We start from the raw sequence: 23,081 nt of genomic DNA on the forward strand, positions 1-23,081 counted from the left end.
CATACAATGCTTTTGTGTAGTTTATATTTGAACATATTCTTTTTTCCACTATTACCCACTTAGCGCTACGAATGTCCAGTTGCATTTTCTACAGACAGAGTGTTTCAAAACTGCTCAATCAAAAGTATGGTTTAAATCTGTTAGCTGAATGCTCAGATCAGAAAGTAGTTTCACAGAATGCTTCTGTGTAGTTTATATTTGAATATATTCCTTTTTCCACTACTACGCTCTTAGCGCTCCAAATGTCCAGTTGCATTTTCTACAGAAAGAGTGTTCAGATCTGCTCAATCAAAGGTATGGTTTAACTCTGTTAGCTGAATACACAGATCAGAAAGAAGTTTCACCGAATGATTCCGTGTAGTTTATATTTGAAGACATTCCTTTTTCCACTATTACCAACTTAGCGCTCCGAATCTCCACTTGCATTTTCTACAAAAAGAGTGTTTCATAACTGCTCAATCAAAAATATGTTTTATCTCTGTTAACTGAATTTACAGATCAGAAATAAGTTTCACAGAATGCATCTGTGTAGTTTTTATTTGAAGATATTCTTTTTCCCAATGTAGGCCTCTTAGCGCTTAGCATGTCCAATTGCAGTTTCTACAGAAAGAGTGTTTCAGAACGGCTCAATCAAAAGTAAGGTTCAACTCTGTTAGTTGAATGCACAGAACAGAAAGAATTTTCATAGAATGCTACTGTGTAGTTAATATTTGAATATATTCCTTTCTCCACTATTACACTCTTAGCGCTCCGAATGTCCACTTGCATGTTCTACAGAAGGAGTGTTCTGAACTGTGCAATCAAAAGTATGGTTTAACTCTGTTAGCTTAATGAACATATCAGAAATAAGTTTCACACAATGCTTCTGTGTAGTTTTTATTTGAAGATATTATTTTTCCCAATATAGGCCTCTTAGCGCTCAGAACGTCCAATTGCAATTTCTACAGAAAGAGTGTTTCAGAAAGGCACAATCAAAAGTAAGGTTCAACTCTGTTAGTTGAATGCACAGAACAGAAAGAAATTTCATACAATGCTTCTGTGTAGTTTATATTTGAACATATTCTTTTTTCCACTATTACCCACTTGGCGCTACGAATGTCCAGTTGCATTTTCTACAGACAGAGTGTTTCAAAACTGCTCAATCAAAAGTATGGTTTAACTCTGTTAGCTGAATGCTCAGATCAGAAAGAAGTTTCACAGAATGCTTCTGTGTAGTTTATATTTGAATATATTCCTTTTTCCACTACTACTCTCTTAGCGCTCCAAAGGTCCAGTTGCATTTTCTACAGAAAGAGTGTTCAGATCTGCTCAATCAAAAGTATGGTTTAACTCTGTTAGCTGAATGTACAGATCAGAAAGAAGTTTCACAGAATGATTCTGTGTAGTTTATATTTGGAGACATTCCTTTTTCCACTATTACCCTCTTAGCGCTCCGAATCTCCACTTGCATTTTCTACAAAAGAGTGTTTCAGAACGGCTCAATCCAAACTAAGGTTCAACTCTTTTAGTTGAACAAACAGAACAGAAAGAAGTTTCACACAATTCTTCTGTGTAGTTTTTATTTGTAGACATTCTTTTTCGCAATATAGGCCTCTTAGCGCTCAGAATGTCCAATTGCAGTTTCTACAGAAAGTGTGTTTCAGAACGGCTCAATCAAAAGTAAGGTTCAACTCTGTTAGTTGAATGCACAGAACAGAAAGAAGTTTCATACAATGCTTCTGTGTAGTTTATATTTGAACATATTCTTTTTTCCACTATTACCCACTTAGCGCTACGAATGTCCAGTTGCATTTTCTACAGACAGAGTGTTTCAAAACTGCTCAATCAAAAGTATGGTTTAACTCTGTTAGCTGAATGCTCAGATCAGAAAGAAGTTTCACAGAATGCTTCTGTGTAGTTTATATTTGAATATATTCCTTTTTCCACTACTACGCTCTTAGCGCTCCAAATGTCCAGTTGCATTTTCTACAGAAAGAGTGTTCAGATCTGCTCAATCAAAAGTATGGTTTAACTCTGTTAGCTGAATGCACAGATCAGAAAGAAGTTTCACCGAATGATTCTGTGTAGTTTATATTTGAAGACATTCCTTTTTCCACTATTACCCTCTTAGCGCTCCGAATCTCCACTTGCATTTTCTACAAAAAGAGTGTTTCATAACTGCTCAATCAAAAATATGTTTTATCTCTGTTAACTGAATTTACAGATCAGAAATATGTTTCACAGAATGCATCTGTGTAGTTTTTATTTGAAGATATTCTTTTTCCCAATGTAGGCCTCTTCGCGCTTAGCATGTCCAATTGCAGTTTCTACAGAAAGAGTGTTTCAGAATGGCTCAATTAAAACTAAGGTTCAACTCTGTTAGTTGAATGCACAGAACAGAAAGAATTTTCACAGAATGCTACTGTGTAGTTTATATTTGAATATATTCCTTTTTCCACTATTACCCTCTTAGCGCTCAGAATGTCCACTTGCATTTTCTACAGAAAGAGTGTTCAGAACTGCGCAATCAAAAGTATGGTTTAACTCTGTTAGCTTAATGAACATATCAGAAATAAGTTTCACACAATGCTTCTGTGTAGTTTTTATTTGAAGATATTATTTTTCCCAATAGAGGCCTCTTAGCGCTCAGAATGTCCAATTGCAGTTTCTACAGAAAGAGTGTTTCAGAAAGGCTCAATCAAAAGTAAGGTTCAACTCTGTTAGTTGAATGCACAGAACAGAAAGAAGTTTCATACAATGCTTCTGTGTAGTTTATATTTGAACATATTCTTTTTTCCACTATTACCCACTTAGCGCTACGAATGTCCAGTTGCATTTTCTACAGACAGAGTGTTTCAAAACTGCTCAATCAAAAGTATGGTTTAACTCTGTTAGCTGAATGCTCAGATCAGAAAGAAGTTTCACAGAATGCTTCTGTGTAGTTTATATTTGGATATATTCCTTTTTCCACTACTACTCTCTTAGCGCTCCAAATGTCCAGTTGCATTTTCTACAGAAAGAGTGTTCAGATCTGCTCAATCAAAAGTATGTTTTAACTCTGTTAGCTGAATGCACAGATCAGAAAGAAGTTTCACAGAATGATTCTGTGTAGTTTATATTTGGAGACATTCCTTTTTCCACTATTACCCTCTTAGCGCTCCGAATCTCCACTTGCATTTTCTACAGAAGGAGTGTTTCAGAACGGCTCAATCAAAACTAAGGTTCAACTCTTTTAGTTGAACAAACAGAACAGAAAGAAGTTTCACACAATTCTTCTGTGTAGTTTTTATTTGTAGACATTATTTTTCCCAATATAGGCCTCTTAGCGCTCAGAATGTCCAATTGCAGTTTCTACAGAAAGAGTGTTTCAGAACGGCTCAATCAAAAGTAAGGTTCAACTCTGTTAGTTGAATGCACAGAACAGAAAGAAGTTTCATACAATGCTTCTGTGTAGTTTATATTTGAACATATTCTTTTTTCCACTATTTCCCACTTAGCGCTACGAATGTCCAGTTGCATTTTCTACAGACAGAGTGTTTCAAAACTGCTCAATCAAAAGTATGGTTTAACTCTGTTAGCTGAATGCTCAGATCAGCAAGAAGTTTCACAGAATGCTTCTGTGTAGTTTATATTTGAATATATTCCTTTTTCCACTACTACGCTCTTAGCGCTCCAAATGTCCAGTTGCATTTTCTACAGAAAGAGTGTTCAGATCTGCTCAATCAAAAGTATGTTTTAACTCTGTTAGCTGAATGCACAGATCAGAAAGAAGTTTCACAGAATGATTCTGTGTAGTTTATATTTGGAGACATTCCTTTTTCCACTATTACCCTCTTAGCGCTCCGAATCTCCACTTGCATTTTCTACAGAAAGAGTGTTTCAGAACGGCTCAGTCAAAACTAAAGTTCAACTCTTTTAGTTGAACAAACAGAACAGAAAGAAGTTTCACACAATTCTTCTCTGTAGTTTTTATTTGTAGACATTCTTTTTCCCAATATACGCCTCTTAGCGCTCAGAATGTCCAATTGAAGTTTATACAGAAAGAGTGTTTAAGAACGGCTCAATCAAAAGTAAGATTCAACTCTGTTAGTTGAATGCACTGAACAGAAAGAAGTTTCATAGAATGCTTCTGTGTAGTTTATATCTGAACATATTCTTTTTTCCACTATTACCCACTTAGCGCTACGAATGTCCAGTTGCATTTTCTACAGACAGAGTGTTTCAAAACTGCTCAATCAAAAGTATGGTTTAACTCTGTTAGCTGAATGCTCAGATCAGAAAGAAGTTTCACAGAATGCTTCTGTGTAGTTTATATTTGAATATATTCCTTTTTCCACTACTACGCTCTTAGCGCTCAAAATGTCCAGTTGCATTTTCTACACAAAGAGTGTTCAGATCTGCTCAATCAAAAGTATGGTGTAACTCTGTTAGCTGAATGCACAGATCAGAAAGAAGTTTCACCGAATGATTCTGTGTAGTTTATATTTGAAGACATTCCATTTTCCACTATTACCCCCTTAGCGCTCCGAATCTCCACTTGCATTTTCTACAAAAAGAGTGTTTCATAACTGCTCAATCAAAAATATGTTTTATCTCTGTTAACTGAATTTACAGATCAGAAATAAGTTTCACAGAATGCATCTGTGTAGTTTTTATTTGAAGATATTCTTTTTCCCAATGTAGGCCTCTTAGCGCTTAGCATGTCCAATTGCAGTTTCTACAGAAAGAGTGTTTCAGAACGGCTCAATCAAAAGTAAGGTTCAACTCTGTTAGTTGAATGCACAGAACAGAAAGAATTTTCATAGAATGCTACTGTGTAGTTAATATTTGAATATATTCCTTTCTCCACTATTACACTCTTAGCGCTCCGAATGTCCACTTGCATTTTCTGCAGAAGGAGTGTTCTGAACTGTGCAATCAAAAGTATGGTTTAACTCTGTTAGCTTAATGAACATATCAGAAATAAGTTTCACACAATGCTTCTGTGTAGTTTTTATTTGAAGATATTATTTTTCCCAATATAGGCCTCTTAGCGCTCAGAACGTCCAATTGCAATTTCTACAGAAAGAGTGTTTCAGAAAGGCACAATCAAAAGTAAGGTTCAACTCTGTTAGTTGAATGCACAGAACAGAAAGAAATTTCATACAATGCTTCTGTGTAGTTTATATTTGAACATATTCTTTTTTCCACTATTACCCACTTGGCGCTACGAATGTCCAGTTGCATTTTCTACAGACAGAGTGTTTCAAAACTGCTCAATCAAAAGTATGGTTTAACTCTGTTAGCTGAATGCTCAGATCAGAAAGAAGTTTCACAGAATGATTCTGTGTAGTTTATATTTGGAGACATTCCTTTTTCCACTATTACCCTCTTAGCGCTCCGAATCTCCACTTGAATTTTCTACAGAAAGTGTGTTTCAGAACGGCTCAATCAAAACTAAGGTTCAACTCTTTTAGTTGAACAAACAGAACTGAAAGAAGTTTCACACAATTCTTCTGTGTAGTTTTTATTTGTAGACATTCTTTTTCCCAATATAGGCCTCTTAGCGCTCAGAATGTCCAATTGCAGTTTCTACAGAAAGAGTGTTTCAGAACGGCTCAATTAAAAGTAAGGTTCAACTCTGTTAGTTGAATGCACAGAACAGAAAGAAGTTTCATACAATGCTTTTGTGTAGTTTATATTTGAACATTTTCTTTTTTCCACTATTACCCACTTAGCGCTACGAATGTCCAGTTGCATTTTCTACAGACAGAGTGTTTCAAAACTGCTCAATCAAAAGTATGGTTTAAATCTGTTAGCTGAATGCTCAGATCAGAAAGAAGTTTCACAGAATGCTTCTGTGTAGTTTATATTTGAATATATTCCTTTTTCCACTACTACGCTCTTAGCGCTCCAAATGTCCAGTTGCATTTTCTACAGAAAGAGTGTTCAGATCTGCTCAATCAAAGGTATGGTTTAACTCTGTTAGCTGAATACACAGATCAGAAAGAAGTTTCACCGAATGATTCCGTGTAGTTTATATTTGAAGACATTCCTTTTTCCACTATTACCAACTTAGCGCTCCGAATCTCCACTTGCATTTTCTACAAAAAGAGTGTTTCATAACTGCTCAATCAAAAATATGTTTTATCTCTGTTAACTGAATTTACAGTTCAGAAATAAGTTTCACAGAATGCATCTGTGTAGTTTTTATTTGAAGATATTCTTTTTCCCAATGTAGGCCTCTTAGCGCTTAGCATGTCCAATTGCAGTTTCTACAGAAAGAGTGTTTCAGAACGGCTCAATCAAAAGTAAGGTTCAACTCTGTTAGTTGAATGCACAGAACAGAAAGAATTTTCACAGAATGCTACTGTGTAGTTTATATTTGAATATATTCCTTTTTCCACTATTACCCTCTTAGCGCTCCGAATGTCCACTTGCATTTTCTACAGAAAGAGTGTTCAGAACTGCGCAATCAAAAGTATGGTTTAACTCTGTTAGCTTAATGAACATATCAGAAATAAGTTTCACACAATGCTTCTGTGTAGTTTTTATTTGAAGATATTATTTTTCCCAATATAGGCCTCTTAGCGCTCAGAATGTCCAATTGCAGTTTCTACAGAAAGAGTGTTTCAGAAAGGCTCAATCAAAACTAAGGTTGAAGTCTGTTAGTTGAATGCACCGAACAGAAAGAAATTTCATACAATACTTCTGTGTAGTTTATATTTGAACATATTCTTTTTTCCACTATTACCCACTTGGCGCTACGAATGTCCAGTTGCATTTTCTACAGACAGAGTGTTTCAAAACTGCTCAATCAAAAGTATGGTTTAACTCTGTTAGCTGAATGCTCAGATCAGAAAGAAGTTTCACAGAATGCTTCTGTGTAGTTTATATTTGAATATATTCCTTTTTCCACTACTACTCTCTTAGCGCTCCAAATGTCCAGTTGCATTTTCTACAGAAAGAGTGTTCAGATCTGCTCAATCAAAAGTATGGTTTAACTCTGTTAGCTGAATGCACAGATCAGAAAGAAGTTTCACAGAATGATTCTGTGTAGTTTATATTTGGAGACATTCCTTTTTCCAGTATTACCCTCTTAGCGCTCCGAAACTCCACTTGCATTTTCTACAGAAAGAGTGTTTCAGAACGGCTCAATCAAAACTAAGGTTCAAGTCTTTTAGTTGAACAAACAGAACAGAAAGAAGTTTCACACAATTCTTCTGTGTAGTTTTTATTTGTAGACATTCTTTTTCCCAATATAGGCCTCTTAGCGCTCAGAATGTCCAATTGCAGTTTCTACAGAAAGAGTGTTTCAGAACGGCTCAATCAAAAGTAAGGTTCAACTCTGTTAGTTGAATGCACAGAACAGAAAGAAGTTTCATACAATGCTTCTGTGTAGTTTATATTTGAACATATTCTTTTTTCCACTATTACCCACTTAGCGCTACGAATGTCCAGTTGCATTTTCTACAGACAGAGTGTTTCAAAACTGCTCAATCAAAAGTATGGTTTAAATCTGTTAGCTGAATGCTCAGATCAGAAAGAAGTTTCACAGAATGATTCTGTGTAGTTTATATTTGGAGACATTCCTTTTTCCACTATTACCCTCTTAGCGCTCCGAATCTCCACTTGCATTTTCTACAGAAAGAGTGTTTCAGAACGGCTCAATCAAAACTAAGGTTCAACTCTTTTAGTTGAACAAACAGAACTGAAAGAAGTTTCACACAATTCTTCTGTGTAGTTTTTATTTGTAGACATTCTTTTTCCCAATATAGGCCTCTTAGCGCTCAGAATGTCCAATTGCAGTTCCTACAGAAAGAGTGTTTCAGAACGGCTCAATCAAAAGTAAGGTTCAACTCTGTTAGTTGAATGCACAGAACAGAAAGAAGTTTCATACAATGCTTTTGTGTAGTTTATATTTGAACATATTCTTTTTTCCACTATTACCCACTTAGCGCTACGAATGTCCAGTTGCATTTTCTACAGACAGAGTGTTTCAAAACTGCTCAATCAAAAGTATGGTTTAAATCTGTTAGCTGAATGCTCAGATCAGAAAGTAGTTTCACAGAATGCTTCTGTGTAGTTTATATTTGAATATATTCCTTTTTCCACTACTACGCTCTTAGCGCTCCAAATGTCCAGTTGCATTTTCTACAGAAAGAGTGTTCAGATCTGCTCAATCAAAGGTATGGTTTAACTCTGTTAGCTGAATACACAGATCAGAAAGAAGTTTCACCGAATGATTCCGTGTAGTTTATATTTGAAGACATTCCTTTTTCCACTATTACCAACTTAGCGCTCCGAATCTCCACTTGCATTTTCTACAAAAAGAGTGTTTCATAACTGCTCAATCAAAAATATGTTTTATCTCTGTTAACTGAATTTACAGATCAGAAATAAGTTTCACAGAATGCATCTGTGTAGTTTTTATTTGAAGATATTCTTTTTCCCAATGTAGGCCTCTTAGCGCTTAGCATGTCCAATTGCAGTTTCTACAGAAAGAGTGTTTCAGAACGGCTCAATCAAAAGTAAGGTTCAACTCTGTTAGTTGAATGCACAGAACAGAAAGAATTTTCATAGAATGCTACTGTGTAGTTAATATTTGAATATATTCCTTTCTCCACTATTACACTCTTAGCGCTCCGAATGTCCACTTGCATGTTCTACAGAAGGAGTGTTCTGAACTGTGCAATCAAAAGTATGGTTTAACTCTGTTAGCTTAATGAACATATCAGAAATAAGTTTCACACAATGCTTCTGTGTAGTTTTTATTTGAAGATATTATTTTTCCCAATATAGGCCTCTTAGCGCTCAGAACGTCCAATTGCAATTTCTACAGAAAGAGTGTTTCAGAAAGGCACAATCAAAAGTAAGGTTCAACTCTGTTAGTTGAATGCACAGAACAGAAAGAAATTTCATACAATGCTTCTGTGTAGTTTATATTTGAACATATTCTTTTTTCCACTATTACCCACTTGGCGCTACGAATGTCCAGTTGCATTTTCTACAGACAGAGTGTTTCAAAACTGCTCAATCAAAAGTATGGTTTAACTCTGTTAGCTGAATGCTCAGATCAGAAAGAAGTTTCACAGAATGCTTCTGTGTAGTTTATATTTGAATATATTCCTTTTTCCACTACTACTCTCTTAGCGCTCCAAAGGTCCAGTTGCATTTTCTACAGAAAGAGTGTTCAGATCTGCTCAATCAAAAGTATGGTTTAACTCTGTTAGCTGAATGTACAGATCAGAAAGAAGTTTCACAGAATGATTCTGTGTAGTTTATATTTGGAGACATTCCTTTTTCCACTATTACCCTCTTAGCGCTCCGAATCTCCACTTGCATTTTCTACAAAAGAGTGTTTCAGAACGGCTCAATCCAAACTAAGGTTCAACTCTTTTAGTTGAACAAACAGAACAGAAAGAAGTTTCACACAATTCTTCTGTGTAGTTTTTATTTGTAGACATTCTTTTTCGCAATATAGGCCTCTTAGCGCTCAGAATGTCCAATTGCAGTTTCTACAGAAAGTGTGTTTCAGAACGGCTCAATCAAAAGTAAGGTTCAACTCTGTTAGTTGAATGCACAGAACAGAAAGAAGTTTCATACAATGCTTCTGTGTAGTTTATATTTGAACATATTCTTTTTTCCACTATTACCCACTTAGCGCTACGAATGTCCAGTTGCATTTTCTACAGACAGAGTGTTTCAAAACTGCTCAATCAAAAGTATGGTTTAACTCTGTTAGCTGAATGCTCAGATCAGAAAGAAGTTTCACAGAATGCTTCTGTGTAGTTTATATTTGAATATATTCCTTTTTCCACTACTACGCTCTTAGCGCTCCAAATGTCCAGTTGCATTTTCTACAGAAAGAGTGTTCAGATCTGCTCAATCAAAAGTATGGTTTAACTCTGTTAGCTGAATGCACAGATCAGAAAGAAGTTTCACCGAATGATTCTGTGTAGTTTATATTTGAAGACATTCCTTTTTCCACTATTACCCTCTTAGCGCTCCGAATCTCCACTTGCATTTTCTACAAAAAGAGTGTTTCATAACTGCTCAATCAAAAATATGTTTTATCTCTGTTAACTGAATTTACAGATCAGAAATATGTTTCACAGAATGCATCTGTGTAGTTTTTATTTGAAGATATTCTTTTTCCCAATGTAGGCCTCTTCGCGCTTAGCATGTCCAATTGCAGTTTCTACAGAAAGAGTGTTTCAGAATGGCTCAATTAAAACTAAGGTTCAACTCTGTTAGTTGAATGCACAGAACAGAAAGAATTTTCACAGAATGCTACTGTGTAGTTTATATTTGAATATATTCCTTTTTCCACTATTACCCTCTTAGCGCTCAGAATGTCCACTTGCATTTTCTACAGAAAGAGTGTTCAGAACTGCGCAATCAAAAGTATGGTTTAACTCTGTTAGCTTAATGAACATATCAGAAATAAGTTTCACACAATGCTTCTGTGTAGTTTTTATTTGAAGATATTATTTTTCCCAATAGAGGCCTCTTAGCGCTCAGAATGTCCAATTGCAGTTTCTACAGAAAGAGTGTTTCAGAAAGGCTCAATCAAAAGTAAGGTTCAACTCTGTTAGTTGAATGCACAGAACAGAAAGAAGTTTCATACAATGCTTCTGTGTAGTTTATATTTGAACATATTCTTTTTTCCACTATTACCCACTTAGCGCTACGAATGTCCAGTTGCATTTTCTACAGACAGAGTGTTTCAAAACTGCTCAATCAAAAGTATGGTTTAACTCTGTTAGCTGAATGCTCAGATCAGAAAGAAGTTTCACAGAATGCTTCTGTGTAGTTTATATTTGGATATATTCCTTTTTCCACTACTACTCTCTTAGCGCTCCAAATGTCCAGTTGCATTTTCTACAGAAAGAGTGTTCAGATCTGCTCAATCAAAAGTATGTTTTAACTCTGTTAGCTGAATGCACAGATCAGAAAGAAGTTTCACAGAATGATTCTGTGTAGTTTATATTTGGAGACATTCCTTTTTCCACTATTACCCTCTTAGCGCTCCGAATCTCCACTTGCATTTTCTACAGAAGGAGTGTTTCAGAACGGCTCAATCAAAACTAAGGTTCAACTCTTTTAGTTGAACAAACAGAACAGAAAGAAGTTTCACACAATTCTTCTGTGTAGTTTTTATTTGTAGACATTATTTTTCCCAATATAGGCCTCTTAGCGCTCAGAATGTCCAATTGCAGTTTCTACAGAAAGAGTGTTTCAGAACGGCTCAATCAAAAGTAAGGTTCAACTCTGTTAGTTGAATGCACAGAACAGAAAGAAGTTTCATACAATGCTTCTGTGTAGTTTATATTTGAACATATTCTTTTTTCCACTATTTCCCACTTAGCGCTACGAATGTCCAGTTGCATTTTCTACAGACAGAGTGTTTCAAAACTGCTCAATCAAAAGTATGGTTTAACTCTGTTAGCTGAATGCTCAGATCAGCAAGAAGTTTCACAGAATGCTTCTGTGTAGTTTATATTTGAATATATTCCTTTTTCCACTACTACGCTCTTAGCGCTCCAAATGTCCAGTTGCATTTTCTACAGAAAGAGTGTTCAGATCTGCTCAATCAAAAGTATGTTTTAACTCTGTTAGCTGAATGCACAGATCAGAAAGAAGTTTCACAGAATGATTCTGTGTAGTTTATATTTGGAGACATTCCTTTTTCCACTATTACCCTCTTAGCGCTCCGAATCTCCACTTGCATTTTCTACAGAAAGAGTGTTTCAGAACGGCTCAGTCAAAACTAAAGTTCAACTCTTTTAGTTGAACAAACAGAACAGAAAGAAGTTTCACACAATTCTTCTCTGTAGTTTTTATTTGTAGACATTCTTTTTCCCAATATACGCCTCTTAGCGCTCAGAATGTCCAATTGAAGTTTATACAGAAAGAGTGTTTCAGAACGGCTCAATCAAAAGTAAGATTCAACTCTGTTAGTTGAATGCACTGAACAGAAAGAAGTTTCATAGAATGCTTCTGTGTAGTTTATATCTGAACATATTCTTTTTTCCACTATTACCCACTTAGCGCTACGAATGTCCAGTTGCATTTTCTACAGACAGAGTGTTTCAAAACTGCTCAATCAAAAGTATGGTTTAACTCTGTTAGCTGAATGCTCAGATCAGAAAGAAGTTTCACAGAATGCTTCTGTGTAGTTTATATTTGAATATATTCCTTTTTCCACTACTACGCTCTTAGCGCTCAAAATGTCCAGTTGCATTTTCTACACAAAGAGTGTTCAGATCTGCTCAATCAAAAGTATGGTGTAACTCTGTTAGCTGAATGCACAGATCAGAAAGAAGTTTCACCGAATGATTCTGTGTAGTTTATATTTGAAGACATTCCATTTTCCACTATTACCCCCTTAGCGCTCCGAATCTCCACTTGCATTTTCTACAAAAAGAGTGTTTCATAACTGCTCAATCAAAAATATGTTTTATCTCTGTTAACTGAATTTACAGATCAGAAATAAGTTTCACAGAATGCATCTGTGTAGTTTTTATTTGAAGATATTCTTTTTCCCAATGTAGGCCTCTTAGCGCTTAGCATGTCCAATTGCAGTTTCTACAGAAAGAGTGTTTCAGAACGGCTCAATCAAAAGTAAGGTTCAACTCTGTTAGTTGAATGCACAGAACAGAAAGAATTTTCATAGAATGCTACTGTGTAGTTAATATTTGAATATATTCCTTTCTCCACTATTACACTCTTAGCGCTCCGAATGTCCACTTGCATTTTCTGCAGAAGGAGTGTTCTGAACTGTGCAATCAAAAGTATGGTTTAACTCTGTTAGCTTAATGAACATATCAGAAATAAGTTTCACACAATGCTTCTGTGTAGTTTTTATTTGAAGATATTATTTTTCCCAATATAGGCCTCTTAGCGCTCAGAACGTCCAATTGCAATTTCTACAGAAAGAGTGTTTCAGAAAGGCACAATCAAAAGTAAGGTTCAACTCTGTTAGTTGAATGCACAGAACAGAAAGAAATTTCATACAATGCTTCTGTGTAGTTTATATTTGAACATATTCTTTTTTCCACTATTACCCACTTGGCGCTACGAATGTCCAGTTGCATTTTCTACAGACAGAGTGTTTCAAAACTGCTCAATCAAAAGTATGGTTTAACTCTGTTAGCTGAATGCTCAGATCAGAAAGAAGTTTCACAGAATGCTTCTGTGTAGTTTATATTTGAATATATTCCTTTTTCCACTACTACTCTCTTAGCGCTCCAAATGTCCAGTTGCATATTCTACAGAAAGAGTGTTCAGATCTGCTCAATCAAAAGTATGGTTTAACTCTGTTAGCTGAATGCACAGATCAGAAAGAAGTTTCACAGAATGATTCTGTGTAGTTTATATTTGGAGACATTCCTTTTTCCACTATTACCCTCTTAGCGCTCCGAATCTCCACTTGCATTTTCTACAAAAGAGTGTTTCAGAACGGCTCAATCCAAACTAAGGTTCAACTCTTTTAGTTGAACAAACAGAACAGAAAGAAGTTTCACACAATTCTTCTGTGTAGTTTTTATTTGTAGACATTCTTTTTCGCAATATAGGCCTCTTAGCGCTCAGAATGTCCAATTGCAGTTTCTACAGAAAGTGTGTTTCAGAACGGCTCAATCAAAAGTAAGGTTCAACTCTGTTAGTTGAATGCACAGAACAGAAAGAAGTTTCATACAATGCTTCTGTGTAGTTTATATTTGAACATATTCTTTTTTCCACTATTACCCACTTAGCGCTACGAATGTCCAGTTGCATTTTCTACAGACAGAGTGTTTCAAAACTGCTCAATCAAAAGTATGGTTTAACTCTGTTAGCTGAATGCTCAGATCAGAAAGAAGTTTCACAGAATGCTTCTGTGTAGTTTATATTTGAATATATTCCTTTTTCCACTACTACGCTCTTAGCGCTCCAAATGTCCAGTTGCATTTTCTACAGAAAGAGTGTTCAGATCTGCTCAATCAAAAGTATGGTTTAACTCTGTTAGCTGAATGCACAGATCAGAAAGAAGTTTCACCGAATGATTCTGTGTAGTTTATATTTGAAGACATTCCTTTTTCCACTATTACCCTCTTAGCGCTCCGAATCTCCACTTGCATTTTCTACAAAAAGAGTGTTTCATAACTGCTCAATCAAAAATATGTTTTATCTCTGTTAACTGAATTTACAGATCAGAAATATGTTTCACAGAATGCATCTGTGTAGTTTTTATTTGAAGATATTCTTTTTCCCAATGTAGGCCTCTTCGCGCTTAGCATGTCCAATTGCAGTTTCTACAGAAAGAGTGTTTCAGAATGGCTCAATTAAAACTAAGGTTCAACTCTGTTAGTTGAATGCACAGAACAGAAAGAATTTTCACAGAATGCTACTGTGTAGTTTATATTTGAATATATTCCTTTTTCCACTATTACCCTCTTAGCGCTCAGAATGTCCACTTGCATTTTCTACAGAAAGAGTGTTCAGAACTGCGCAATCAAAAGTATGGTTTAACTCTGTTAGCTTAATGAACATATCAGAAATAAGTTTCACACAATGCTTCTGTGTAGTTTTTATTTGAAGATATTATTTTTCCCAATAGAGGCCTCTTAGCGCTCAGAATGTCCAATTGCAGTTTCTACAGAAAGAGTGTTTCAGAAAGGCTCAATCAAAAGTAAGGTTCAACTCTGTTAGTTGAATGCACAGAACAGAAAGAAGTTTCATACAATGCTTCTGTGTAGTTTATATTTGAACATATTCTTTTTTCCACTATTACCCACTTAGCGCTACGAATGTCCAGTTGCATTTTCTACAGACAGAGTGTTTCAAAACTGCTCAATCAAAAGTATGGTTTAACTCTGTTAGCTGAATGCTCAGATCAGAAAGAAGTTTCACAGAATGCTTCTGTGTAGTTTATATTTGGATATATTCCTTTTTCCACTACTACTCTCTTAGCGCTCCAAATGTCCAGTTGCATTTTCTACAGAAAGAGTGTTCAGATCTGCTCAATCAAAAGTATGTTTTAACTCTGTTAGCTGAATGCACAGATCAGAAAGAAGTTTCACAGAATGATTCTGTGTAGTTTATATTTGGAGACATTCCTTTTTCCACTATTACCCTCTTAGCGCTCCGAATCTCCACTTGCATTTTCTACAGAAGGAGTGTTTCAGAACGGCTCAATCAAAACTAAGGTTCAACTCTTTTAGTTGAACAAACAGAACAGAAAGAAGTTTCACACAATTCTTCTGTGTAGTTTTTATTTGTAGACATTATTTTTCCCAATATAGGCCTCTTAGCGCTCAGAATGTCCAATTGCAGTTTCTACAGAAAGAGTGTTTCAGAACGGCTCAATCAAAAGTAAGGTTCAACTCTGTTAGTTGAATGCACAGAACAGAAAGAAGTTTCATACAATGCTTCTGTGTAGTTTATATTTGAACATATTCTTTTTTCCACTATTTCCCACTTAGCGCTACGAATGTCCAGTTGCATTTTCTACAGACAGAGTGTTTCAAAACTGCTCAATCAAAAGTATGGTTTAACTCTGTTAGCTGAATGCTCAGATCAGCATGAAGTTTCACAGAATGCTTCTGTGTAGTTTATATTTGAATATATTCCTTTTTCCACTACTACGCTCTTAGCGCTCCAAATGTCCAGTTGCATTTTCTACAGAAAGAGTGTTCAGATCTGCTCAATCAAAAGTATGTTTTAACTCTGTTAGCTGAATGCACAGATCAGAAAGAAGTTTCACAGAATGATTCTGTGTAGTTTATATTTGGAGACATTCCTTTTTCCACTATTACCCTCTTAGCGCTCCGAATCTCCACTTGCATTTTCTACAGAAAGAGTGTTTCAGAACGGCTCAGTCAAAACTAAAGTTCAACTCTTTTAGTTGAACAAACAGAACAGAAAGAAGTTTCACACAATTCTTCTCTGTAGTTTTTATTTGTAGACATTCTTTTTCCCAATATACGCCTCTTAGCGCTCAGAATGTCCAATTGAAGTTTATACAGAAAGAGTGTTTCAGAACGGCTCAATCAAAAGTAAGATTCAACTCTGTTAGTTGAATGCACTGAACAGAAAGAAGTTTCATAGAATGCTTCTGTGTAGTTTATATCTGAACATATTCTTTTTTCCACTATTACCCACTTAGCGCTACGAATGTCCAGTTGCATTTTCTACAGACAGAGTGTTTCAAAACTGCTCAATCAAAAGTATGGTTTAACTCTGTTAGCTGAATGCTCAGATCAGAAAGAAGTTTCACAGAATGCTTCTGTGTAGTTTATATTTGAATATATTCCTTTTTCCACTACTACGCTCTTAGCGCTCAAAATGTCCAGTTGCATTTTCTACACAAAGAGTGTTCAGATCTGCTCAATCAAAAGTATGGTGTAACTCTGTTAGCTGAATGCACAGATCAGAAAGAAGTTTCACCGAATGATTCTGTGTAGTTTATATTTGAAGACATTCCATTTTCCACTATTACCCCCTTAGCGCTCCGAATCTCCACTTGCATTTTCTACAAAAAGAGTGTTTCATAACTGCTCAATCAAAAATATGTTTTATCTCTGTTAACTGAATTTACAGATCAGAAATAAGTTTCACAGAATGCATCTGTGTAGTTTTTATTTGAAGATATTCTTTTTCCCAATGTAGGCCTCTTAGCGCTTAGCATGTCCAATTGCAGTTTCTACAGAAAGAGTGTTTCAGAACGGCTCAATCAAAAGTAAGGTTCAACTCTGTTAGTTGAATGCACAGAACAGAAAGAATTTTCATAGAATGCTACTGTGTAGTTAATATTTGAATATATTCCTTTCTCCACTATTACACTCTTAGCGCTCCGAATGTCCACTTGCATTTTCTGCAGAAGGAGTGTTCTGAACTGTGCAATCAAAAGTATGGTTTAACTCTGTTAGCTTAATGAACATATCAGAAATAAGTTTCACACAATGCTTCTGTGTAGTTTTTATTTGAAGATATTATTTTTCCCAATATAGGCCTCTTAGCGCTCAGAACGTCCAATTGCAATTTCTACAGAAAGAGTGTTTCAGAAAGGCACAATCAAAAGTAAGGTTCAACTCTGTTAGTTGAATGCACAGAACAGAAAGAAATTTCATACAATGCTTCTGTGTAGTTTATATTTGAACATATTCTTTTTTCCACTATTACCCACTTGGCGCTACGAATGTCCAGTTGCATTTTCTACAGACAGAGTGTTTCAAAACTGCTCAATCAAAAGTATGGTTTAACTCTGTTAGCTGAATGCTCAGATCAGAAAGAAGTTTCACAGAATGCTTCTGTGTAGTTTATATTTGGATATATTCCTTTTTCCACTACTACTCTCTTAGCGCTCCAAATGTCCAGTTGCATTTTCTACAGAAAGAGTGTTCAGATCTGCTCAATCAAAAGTATGTTTTAACTCTGTTAGCTGAATGCACAGATCAGAAAGAAGTTTCACAGAATGATTCTGTGTAGTTTATATTTGGAGACATTCCTTTTTCCACTATTACCCTCTTAGCGCTCCGAATCTCCACTTGCATTTTCTACAGAAGGAGTGTTTCAGAACGGCTCAATCAAAACTAAGGTTCAACTCTTTTAGTTGAACAAACAGAACAGAAAGAAGTTTCACACAATTCTTCTGTGTAGTTTTTATTTGTAGACATTATTTTTCCCAATATAGGCCTCTTAGCGCTCAGAATGTCCAATTGCAGTTTCTACAGAAAGAGTGTTTCAGAACGGCTCAATCAAAAGTAAGGTTCAACTCTGTTAGTTGAATGCACAGAACAGAAAGAAGTTTCATACAATGCTTCTGTGTAGTTTATATTTGAACATATTCTTTTTTCCACTATTTCCCACTTAGCGCTACGAATGTCCAGTTGCATTTTCTACAGACAGAGTGTTTCAAAACTGCTCAATCAAAAGTATGGTTTAACTCTGTTAGCTGAATGCTCAGATCAGCATGAAGTTTCACAGAATGCTTCTGTGTAGTTTATATTTGAATATATTCCTTTTTCCACTACTACGCTCTTAGCGCTCCAAATGTCCAGTTGCATTTTCTACAGAAAGAGTGTTCAGATCTGCTCAATCAAAAGTATGTTTTAACTCTGTTAGCTGAATGCACAGATCAGAAAGAAGTTTCACAGAATGATTCTGTGTAGTTTATATTTGGAGACATTCCTTTTTCCACTATTACCCTCTTAGCGCTCCGAATCTCCACTTGCATTTTCTACAGAAAGAGTGTTTCAGAACGGCTCAGTCAAAACTAAAGTTCAACTCTTTTAGTTGAACAAACAGAACAGAAAGAAGTTTCACACAATTCTTCTCTGTAGTTTTTATTTGTAGACATTCTTTTTCCCAATATACGCCTCTTAGCGCTCAGAATGTCCAATTGAAGTTTATACAGAAAGAGTGTTTCAGAACGGCTCAATCAAAAGTAAGATTCAACTCTGTTAGTTGAATGCACTGAACAGAAAGAAGTTTCATAGAATGCTTCTGTGTAGTTTATATCTGAACATATTCTTTTTTCCACTATTACCCACTTAGCGCTACGAATGTCCAGTTGCATTTTCTACAGACAGAGTGTTTCAAAACTGCTCAATCAAAAGTATGGTTTAACTCTGTTAGCTGAATGCTCAGATCAGAAAGAAGTTTCACAGAATGCTTCTGTGTAGTTTATATTTGAATATATTCCTTTTTCCACTACTACGCTCTTAGCGCTCAAAATGTCCAGTTGCATTTTCTACACAAAGAGTGTTCAGATCTGCTCAATCAAAAGTATGGTGTAACTCTGTTAGCTGAATGCACAGATCAGAAAGAAGTTTCACCGAATGATTCTGTGTAGTTTATATTTGAAGACATTCCATTTTCCACTATTACCCCCTTAGCGCTCCGAATCTCCACTTGCATTTTCTACAAAAAGAGTGTTTCATAACTGCTCAATCAAAAATATGTTTTATCTCTGTTAACTGAATTTACAGATCAGAAATAAGTTTCACAGAATGCATCTGTGTAGTTTTTATTTGAAGATATTCTTTTTCCCAATGTAGGCCTCTTAGCGCTTAGCATGTCCAATTGCAGTTTCTACAGAAAGAGTGTTTCAGAACGGCTCAATCAAAAGTAAGGTTCAACTCTGTTAGTTGAATGCACAGAACAGAAAGAATTTTCATAGAATGCTACTGTGTAGTTAATATTTGAATATATTCCTTTCTCCACTATTACACTCTTAGCGCTCCGAATGTCCACTTGCATTTTCTGCAGAAGGAGTGTTCTGAACTGTGCAATCAAAAGTATGGTTTAACTCTGTTAGCTTAATGAACATATCAGAAATAAGTTTCACACAATGCTTCTGTGTAGTTTTTATTTGAAGATATTATTTTTCCCAATATAGGCCTCTTAGCGCTCAGAACGTCCAATTGCAATTTCTACAGAAAGAGTGTTTCAGAAAGGCACAATCAAAAGTAAGGTTCAACTCTGTTAGTTGAATGCACAGAACAGAAAGAAATTTCATACAATGCTTCTGTGTAGTTTATATTTGAACATATTCTTTTTTCCACTATTACCCACTTGGCGCTACGAATGTCCAGTTGCATTTTCTACAGACAGAGTGTTTCAAAACTGCTCAATCAAAAGTATGGTTTAACTCTGTTAGCTGAATGCTCAGATCAGAAAGAAGTTTCACAGAATGCTTCTGTGTAGTTTATATTTGAATATATTCCTTTTTCCACTACTACTCTCTTAGCGCTCCAAATGTCCAGTAGCATATTCTACAGAAAGAGTGTTCAGATCTGCTCAATCAAAAGTATGGTTTAATTCTGTTAGCTGAATGCACAGATCAGAAAGAAGTTTCACAGAATGATTCTGTGTAGTTTATATTTGGAGACATTCCTTTTTCCACTATTACCCTCTTAGCGCTCCGAATCTCCACTTGCATTTTCTTCAGAAAGAGTGTTTCAGAACGGCTCAATCAAAACTAAGGTTCAACTCTTTTAGTTGAACAAACAGAACAGAAAGAAGTTTCACACTATTCTTCTGTGTAGTTTTTATTTGTAGACATTCTTTTTCCCAATATAGGCCTCTTAGCGCTCAGAATGTCCAATTGCAGTTTCTACAGAAAGAGTGTTTCAGAACGGCTCAATCAAAAGTAAGGTTCAACTCTGTTAGTTGAATGCACAGAACAGAAAGAAGATTCATACAATGCTTCTGTGTAGTTTATATTTGAACATATTCTTTTTTCCACTATTACCCACTTAGCGCTATGAATGTCCAGTTGCATTTTCTACAGACAGAGTGTTTCAAAACTGCTCAATCAAAAGTATGGTTTAACTCTGTTAGCTGAATGCTCAGATCAGAAAGAAGTTTCACAGAATGATTCTGTGTAGTTTATATTTGGAGACATTCCTTTTTCCACTATTACCCTCTTAGCGCTCCGAATCTCCACTTGCATTTTCTACAGAAAGAGTGTTTCAGAACGGCTCAATCAAAACTAAGGTTCAACTCTTTTAGTTGAACAAACAGAACTGAAAGAAGTTTCACACAATTCTTCTGTGTAGTTTTTATTTGTAGACATTCTTTTTCCCAATATAGGCCTCTTAGCGCTCAGAATGTCCAATTGCAGTTTCTACAGAAAGAGTGTTTCAGAACGGCTCAATTAAAAGTAAGGTTCAACTCTGTTAGTTGAATGCACAGAACAGAAAGAAGTTTCATACAATGCTTGTGTGTAGTTTATATTTGAACATATTCTTTTTTCCACTATTACCCACTTAGCGCTACGAATGTCCAGTTACATTTTCTACAGACAGAGTGTTTCAAAACTGCTCAATCAAAAGTATGGTTTAAATCTGTTAGCTGAATGCTCAGATCAGAAAGAAGTTTCACAGAATGCTTCTGTGTAGTTTATATTTGAATATATTCCTTTTTCCACTACTACGCTCTTAGCGCTCCAAATGTCCAGTTGCATTTTCTACAGAAAGAGTGTTCAGATCTGCTCAATCAAAGGTATGGTTTAACTCTGTTAGCTGAATACACAGATCAGAAAGAAGTTTCACCGAATGATTCCGTGTTGTTTATATTTGAAGACATTCCTTTTTCCACTATTACCAACTTAGCGCTCCGAATTTCCACTTGCATTTTCTACAAAAAGAGTGTTTCATAACTGCTCAATCAAAAATATGTTTTATCTCTGTTAACTGAATTTACAGTTCAGAAATAAGTTTCACAGAATGCATCTGTGTAGTTTTTATTTGAAGATATTCTTTTTCCCAATGTAGGCCTCTTAGCGCTTAGCATGTCCAATTGCAGTTTCTACAGAAAGAGTGTTTCAGAACGGCTCAATCAAAAGTAAGGTTCAACTCTGTTAGCTGAATGCACAGATCAGAAAGAAGTTTCACAGAATGATTCTGTGTAGTTTATATTTGGAGACATTCCTTTTTCCACTATTACCCTCTTAGCGCTCCGAATCTCCACTTGCATTTTCTACAGAAAGAGTGTTTCAGAACGGCTCAATCAAAACTAAGGTTCAACTCTTTTAGTTGAATGAACAGAACAGAAAGAAGTTTCACAGAATGCTTCTGTGTAGTTTTTATTTGTAGATATTCTTTTTCCCAATATAGGCCTCTTAGCGCTCAGAATGTCCAATTGCAGTTTCTACAGAAAGAGTGTTTCAGAACGGCTCAATCAAAAGTAAGGTTCAACCCTGGTACTTGAATGCACAGAACAGAAAGAAGTTTCACAGAATGCTTCTGTGTAGTTTATATTTGAATATATTCCTTTTTCCACTATTAGCCTCTTAGCGCTCCAAATGTCCACTTGCATTTTCTACAGAAAGAGTGTTCTGAACTGCACAATCAAAAGTATGGTTTAACTCTGTTAGCTGAATGGACATATCAGAAATAAGTTTCACACAATGCTTCTGTGTAGCTTTTATTTGAAGATATTTTTTTTCCCAATATTGTCCTCTTAGCGCTCAGAATGTCCAATTGCAGTTTCTACAGAAAGAGTGTTTCAGAACGGCTCAATCAAATGTAAGGTTCAACTTTCTTAGTTGAATGCACAGAACAGAAAGAAGTTTCACAGAATGCTTCTGTGTAGTATTTAGTTGAAGATACTACTTTTTGGACTATTACCCACTTAGCGCTCCGAATATCCACTGGCAGTTTCTACACAAAGAGTGTTTCAGAACTGCTCCTTCAAAAGTAAGGCTCAACTCTGTTAGTTGAATGCGGAGAACAGAAAGGGGTTTCAGAGAATGCTTCTGTGTAGTTTTTAATTGGAGATATTCCTTTTTCCTCTATTACAATCTTAGCGCTCCGAATGTCCACTTGCATTTTCTAAAAAAGAGTGTTTCATAACTGCTCAATCAAAAATATGGTTTAGCTCTGTTAACTGAATTTACAGATCAGAAATAAGTTTCACAGAATGCATCTGTGTAGTTTTTATTTGAAGATATTCTTTTTCCCAATGTAGGCCTCTTAGCGCTTAGAATGTCCAATTGCAGTTTCTACAGAAAGAGTGTTTCAGAAAGGCTCAATCAAAAGTAAGGTTCAACGCTGTTAGTTGAATGCACGGAAGAGAAAGAAGTTCTACAGAATGCTTCTGTGTAGTTTATATTTGAATATATCCCTTTTTCCACTATTACCCTCTTAGCGCTCCGAATGTCCACTTGCATTTTCTACAGAAAGAGTGTTCTGAACTGCGCAATCAAAAGTATGGTTTAACTCTGTTAGCTGAATGCTCAGATCAGAAAGAAGTTTCACAGAATGCTTCTGTGTAGTTTATATTTGAATATATTCCTTTTTCCACTACTACCCTCTTAGCGCTCCAAATGTCCAGTTGCATTTTCTACAGAAAGGGTGTTCAGATCTGCTCAATCAAAAGTATGGTTTAACTCTGTTAGCTGAATGTAAAGATCAGAAAGTAGTTTCACAGAATTATTCTGTGTAGTTTATATTTGAAGACATTTCTTTTTTCACTATTACCATATTAGCGCTCCGAATCTCCACTTGCATTTTCTACAGAAAGAGTGTTTCAGAACGGCTCAATCAAAACTAAGGTTCAACACTTTTAGTTGAATGAACAGAACAGAAAGAAGTTTCACAGAATGCTTCTGTGTAGTTTTTATTTGTAGATAA

The sequence above is a fragment of the Symphalangus syndactylus genome, chromosome 24, assembly GCF_028878055.3.
Source record: "Symphalangus syndactylus isolate Jambi chromosome 24, NHGRI_mSymSyn1-v2.1_pri, whole genome shotgun sequence".
In the NCBI taxonomy this organism is placed as follows: Eukaryota; Metazoa; Chordata; class Mammalia; order Primates; family Hylobatidae; genus Symphalangus; species Symphalangus syndactylus.